Source organism: Gossypium arboreum, chromosome 4, assembly GCF_025698485.1.
Source record: "Gossypium arboreum isolate Shixiya-1 chromosome 4, ASM2569848v2, whole genome shotgun sequence".
In the NCBI taxonomy this organism is placed as follows: Eukaryota; Viridiplantae; Streptophyta; class Magnoliopsida; order Malvales; family Malvaceae; genus Gossypium; species Gossypium arboreum.
In genome coordinates, this window is record NC_069073.1 from 11,650,129 (window position 1) to 11,656,681 (window position 6,553).

The 6,553-nt window shown below is 30.3% G+C and overlaps 1 long non-coding RNA gene across 1 annotated transcript; it reads left to right on the top strand.

Annotated features, from left to right (window-relative positions):
* The first annotated feature begins 1,088 nt into the window (after positions 1-1,088).
* Positions 1,089-2,211, top strand: LOC108460422 (uncharacterized). The gene is made up of 2 exons (XR_001867541.2): positions 1,089-1,284; positions 1,467-2,211. It is a non-coding gene; the product is annotated as an uncharacterized LOC108460422 (long non-coding RNA).
* Positions 2,212-6,553: the final 4,342 nt, after the last annotated feature.

Below are 6,553 nucleotides of genomic sequence, written 5' to 3' on the forward strand. Positions count from 1 at the left end.
TTCATTGTTTGGTAAATTTCTTGAAAATATTTTGTAAAAGTTGTTTGCAATTAAACAAATATACATTTGAGATTTATGAAGTAGTGAATTTATTACAAAGTGATGTTAAGGTGAAATTATAGTAAATAATGAATCTTCATGATGTTAAGGATTAAATCGTAAACTTTGTGAAATTTATAATTGAAACAAGATGAGTGATCTGCATAAAAATTTGTTAGGTGAAATAAGACATTATAATGAAATTATTTGATAAAAGTGTTAATATGATGAAAAATAAATTACATGGCAACAGAGACTAAGCTAAAAATTGTATAACAATTTAAGTGTGAAACAATTTAATATATGAATAAGGAAATTATGATAAAAGTTTAATGAATGTGTTATGAGATAATGAAATATGCATAAAGTATTGCAAAAGTGAAATTGTGGAAAAATATGAAAATTTTATAATGACAAGGACTAAAATTGTTAAACTTGAAAAATATGTAGATGAAATAATAGAAGTGAAATACATAGAAATTTGATATGTAAATCAACATATCGAGATAAATTATGTGATTAAAGTGTAACAAGAAAGAAAATTGATTCAATATGATTAATTAGTGAATATTAAACTTTTATGACAAAAAAGGACTAAATTGAAAAGTTATGAAAATTTATAAGAAAATATTTGATAAGTGAAGAATGTAGTAAAGAATGTAAAATCTCAGTGTTTTGACTTAATGTTCAGGACAAGTATGAGGGTGTTACAGTGAATAGAGCCTTATCAATTTGGAAAATGTCTTACGAAAAAAAATTGGTAAAATATTTTACAAGAATAATAAGATAATTTTACGTGGACCATCCTATTTTACATGAAACAAACTTCGAAAATGACTGAAAATATGAAGAACCTAAATCATGTATGTTTTCATTTGAGAATTGAAAAATTAATTTAAAAAAAAAATCAAACTTGGCTCTTATTCAAACCAAGAAAACATAAGAAACATAACCAATTTAAAAATAGTTCCAGGCAGGCCCAAAACTTCAAAGGCCCGTGATAAAGAGAATTATAGAAACATAATAAAAACAAACCCCAATTTGACTCATTGCACTGGCACCCACTCCACTATCATTATTATTTCAGTTTGTCAGTTCCAGATCTCCAAGAAGAAAGTCTGATTATTCAGCTTGGGACCCTTCTTCTCTCTACTCTCTTTCTCCAACAAAGACACTTCAGTCTGGTTCCCTTGGCTGCCCCATCTCTATTTGCCAATGAGCGTAACTAGGAATGCAACCTACCAGGTAAACCATTTCCTTTTTCTTTAAAATCGTCGTGGCTAAACTATGGGCTAACTGATTAGGCAATCTATGCGCATGTCTGAATAGAATAAAACGAAATCCTTATTTTTCTCTTTGAATATCTCTAATGTATGTGCTAATTTGTGATTTATCTGCTAAAACTGCTTTGCATTTGTTAATGACAGACTTGGAATCCCCCTCCACTATCGCCTCTGCCAACCCCATACCAACCCCTGAAAGCACTGCCTCTAAGCATGCGAGGGCCTCCACTCCAAAGGTCGACCCCACACCAGTGTGTAACCGTGACTTTGAGACCAGAACCTCCCTTTTCGCGTTTCTTACTATAACCCACGAGGTAGATATTTTGAGGTATGAGCCTTCTAACAGTCTTCATTCCTTATTTACTCTAAAACAGGTACTCATTTCCTCTTCCAATCTGTCCAACTCCTAAATATAGTTGATAATTAATTATGATACTTTACGCAGATTGATTAACTTAGATCATATTTCTTCATTTCACATTAATTATAATCATAAATGTGAAACATGTGTTGAGGTAAAACTAATAAGGTCTTCATTTTAATCTGTTGAAAGAAATACTGAACCACCTGATCTAATATATAGTGATATTTGTGACTTAAAGTTTAATCAAACTAGAGGAGGGAATAAATATTTTATTATCTTTATTGATGATAGCACAAAATATTGTTATGTATATTTTCTTAAAAGCAAAGATGAAGTTATAGAGAAATTCGTTCTCTATAAGTAGGAAGTTAAAACCCAACTTAATAAAAGAATTAAGAGGGTGAGAAGTGACCATGGTGGTGAATATGTTGAACCATTTGGTAAATTTTGTGCACAACATGGTATTATTTATGAAGTGACACCACTATACTCTTCTCAATCCAATGGAGTAGTAAAGCAGAAAAATAGAAGCCTAAAGGAAATGATGAACGCAATGCTAGGAAATTCTGGGTTTTCAAGTTGTTTTATCAACGAATTACTTTTTAAATAAGGTACCTTGCAAAAAAAAAAAAAAAAAAAAGACACCGTATGAGTTATAGAAGGGTAGGAAACCTTCCTACAATTACTTGAAAATACGAGAGTGTCTTTCAAAGGTAATGGTTCCTTTATCGAAGCAAATAAAAATAGGTCCTAAAATGGTGAATTGTAATTCCATTGGTTATGCATGCCACAGCAATGAATATCGGTTGCTTGTGCATAAATCAAAGAATTCTAAAATTCACAAGAATATGATATTGGAATCTAAAAATGCCTCATTCTTTGAAAATATATTCCCTTGTAAGACTAATGAAGTTGGGTTAAGTTCAACAAAACGAACTTTAGAGATTATTGATAATCAAGACTTTCAACAAGAGGTTGAAGTCGAGGCAGAGCTAAGAAGAAGTAAAGGGCAAGGGTGGAAAAGTCCTTTAGATAAGATTTTCTAACCTATATGCTAGAGATTGAACCTTAAACTTATAGTGAAGCTATACTCTCATCTGAAAGCACTTTTTGAAAAGATGCTATCAAGAGTGAAATTGATTCCATCATGAAACATCATACATGGGAATTAGTGGATCTACCTTAAGGAATTAAACCACTAAATTCTAAATGGATTTTCAAATGAAAAATGAAAGTAGATGGAACAATTGATAAGTACAAGGCCAGATTGGTTATAAAATATTATAGACAAAAGAAAGGCCTTGATTACTTTAATACATTTTCTTCTGTATCAAGAATAACTTTTATAAGGATGATACTTGCTATTGCCACTTTGTGTTCATCAAATGGATATTAAGACAACTTTTCTAAATGAAGATCTTGATGAGGAGATTTATATAGAACAACCTAAGGGTCATGTAGCTCCAAAGCAAAAAAAAAAAAAGTCTGTAGATTGGTGAAGTCTTTGTATGGACTTAAGCAAGCACCAAAGCAGTGGCATGAAAAGTTTGACGGTGTCATGATATCAAATGGATTGAAAATTAATGAGTATGACAAATGTGTGTATGTCAAAACCACTGTTGATGGATATGTAATTTTATGTTTATATGTTGATGACATACTCATTGTTGGAAGTAACAACGAAATGGTAAAACGTACCAAAACCTTGTTAAATTCAAGATTTGACATGAAAGATATGAGACTTGTTGACATAATTTTAGGCATCCAAATCAAAAGGTCATCTGAAGGTCTTGTATTGACTCAATCACACTATGTAGACAAGATTCTTGAGAAATTTCGCAAGGATGATTGATGAGTCACTTAACTAACTAAAATCACGACAAAGGCAAGCGCACCTATCGAATTGTAGTATAGTTATGGTGAGTCAGGAATATCGTACCCACGAGGACTAAAAATACTAGTAATTACTATCTTTTTATTATCCAACCGATAAATTGAGGAATTGTTTTTAATCTATAATTAACTAAACTAATTACTAAGAACGCGACAGAGAATGGAATGAGACAATACTGAAATATAACCAAAGAGAAAGACAATATCCAGGAAAGAATCCACCTAGATTTCACCTATTATTTTGAATCTAATTTAAACAATTTATTCACTTGTGCCTTGATCCGTAGAAATCCCTAAATTATGTTAATATTTCTTTCGAGAATAAGAATAACTTACTCTAAGTTGATTAATTGAAATCTCTTTCTAATTAAAACCCCTATTGCCGCATTAACTCGATCTATGGATTCTCCTAATAGATTTGAATTTAATCCGGTAGATTTATGTCATCCTATTTCTAGGATTGCATGTAACTTCACTTAATTATGCTAGATCTACTCTTAAATAGGGACTTTTGCTCCACTGAATAAGCACATTTAATATGAATCGATATCCTAAAAATATCAAAACACGAAATAAGCATACATAATTGAGAACAAGAAATCAAGTATTTATCATGTAAATCAGAAATTAAATAATAAAATTTATCATAGGTTTCATCTTTTCTAGGTATTTAGGGAATTTAGTTCATGTTCAGGGAGGGAAACATCTCAAAATTAAAATAACAAGGCATAAGAAACCCAATAAAACTTCGAAGGAGATTTGAATAGAGATCTTCTATCTTGAAGGAGACTTGCTTCTAAGTTGACTCCGACGACCTTCGAGTAATTTCTTCGTTCTACTTTGTGTATCTTCTCTAGTCCTCTTCTGATATGTATTTATAAACTTTAGAATGCTCAGAAACCCTAAAGATTAGGTTTTTCCCCGTAAAAGAGAAGTAGGGTTCGAAATCGACATTGCCTGGCACATGGGCGTGTGCCCAGCCCATGTGAAAATGCCCAGTCCTTGTGGTTCCTGAAAACAACTCTTTTTGTCTGATTTTGACCCATTTTTTACTTTTTTCACTTCCTTATACTCACCTAAGTATAGAAACATAAATTTAAAGGAGTAAGAGCATCAAATTCATTGATTCACATAATAAATTATCCAAAAACATGCCAAGCATGGGATTAAAACATGTTACTTTTATGGTTTATTAAATATCCCTACACTTTATCATTTGCTTGTCCTCAAGCAAAATCCTCAACTCACAATTAAAATTAAACTTTCTCAATTCATAATTCTCATCAATAATGTTTTTTTATAATTCAAAAATAATCATACATTGATAATTCAACTAAAAGAGGATTAAAAATTCAAACAGTCAAAGTCGAACATTTTAAAGCATGAAAACATAGGAATTTCCCCTTATTTAATTAATTACCTTTAATTCAAAACCGACAAGAATTGACATCCTCACTAAAGATTCACTCAAATCACTCAAAGTGTTTAAGGTTAAAAAATAAGCACTTAATAGTCAAACATGAAAAGTCATTACCATAGGCTTGCATGAAAATCAAATCTCCACCACTATAAAATGAGATGATACACAAATCAAAAAGTCTTTAAGAGGTTGTAATGGGGCTTAGGTTAAGGGTGTGGAGAAAGGCTGAAAAAAATGGTTAGAATCGAAATCAAATTGATAAATTACTTAACTAGAAAAATAACAAATGCTGAATTACAAATAATTACATCAATCTAAACTATTCAAAAATAACACGAGCTTCTTTTCAAGATATGAATTTAACTGTTCAAGCTCAATTAACAAAAAACTAAATAACTATATCTTTTTCTTTTTCTTTTTTTTTGATGATTTTATATGTAAATAAGAAGAAATAATTCTACAACTTAATCAAAAAGCTTAATTAGCCAATTAACTAAATCAAATCTCGATAAAAAAATAGAGTCAATAAAATGGGAAAAATTCTCAATGAACAAAAAATGAGTTATGGGTTATCATTAATGGGTAAATCAAGAAACGGTGTGTTAGGCTCAAAAGGGGTTCGCTAAGGGTTAATTATAAAGGTAGGCTTTTTATGGGATAAGTGGGTTTAAACTTAAGTACTTTTATCATCTCAATAAATCAAATCAAATGTGTGGTCTCGACATGCATAATCAAAGCAAGTCCTAAAATAACACATCAATATTGACACACTCATAACCAATGATAAAATGAGCAAGAAAAATGTATGCTCTAAAGACTCAAAATCTCACAAAAAATTATGGTTTTTGATATCAATCTTGCAAATCTCAAACTTCAAGGTGATACCTCAAATTAGGGAAACAACCTAATTTTTTTTTAATTCTGAAAATATACTTATCATGCTTGATTCTCTCATGTGTTAAAGTTTAAACATTCAATGCACAAATATCTACGAATTTAATCTAAAACCTATCAATGAAAATAACAAATCGATAAGAATTCATTCTAATAGTAATATGAGATAATTACTTGAACACAAGATATAATTTTGGGATTTTCTAATAATCATATAAATAACCTCCCACATACTTAAGATGTACATTGTCCTCAATGTACAAACAACAACAATCACGGTAGAAACATAATATCATAAGAGAGGGAGAGAATTGAAACTACCCTGAATATTGGATGAAATACCCAAAATAGTGAAAAGTGGAATTGTAGACAAATCTTAAATATAGTGCATGATTATGAGCAAGCTATTAAGAAAATAAACACAAGTAGTGAAGAAGATTAAGGGATTATACTCGATTAGAAACAAACATAATGAATAAAAATATAGTTTAAAATATAAAAAAAGAAGAAGTTTAAGAAAATAACAATAAACATAAAAACAAAACTGAAAATAAAAATAAAAATGACCATAAAATAAAAATAAAATAAATAGACTCAATGGTCCTTATCATCAGACACATCAGTGTCGTGAGTTGTCAGTGCTGGAGAGGAAATATGGAG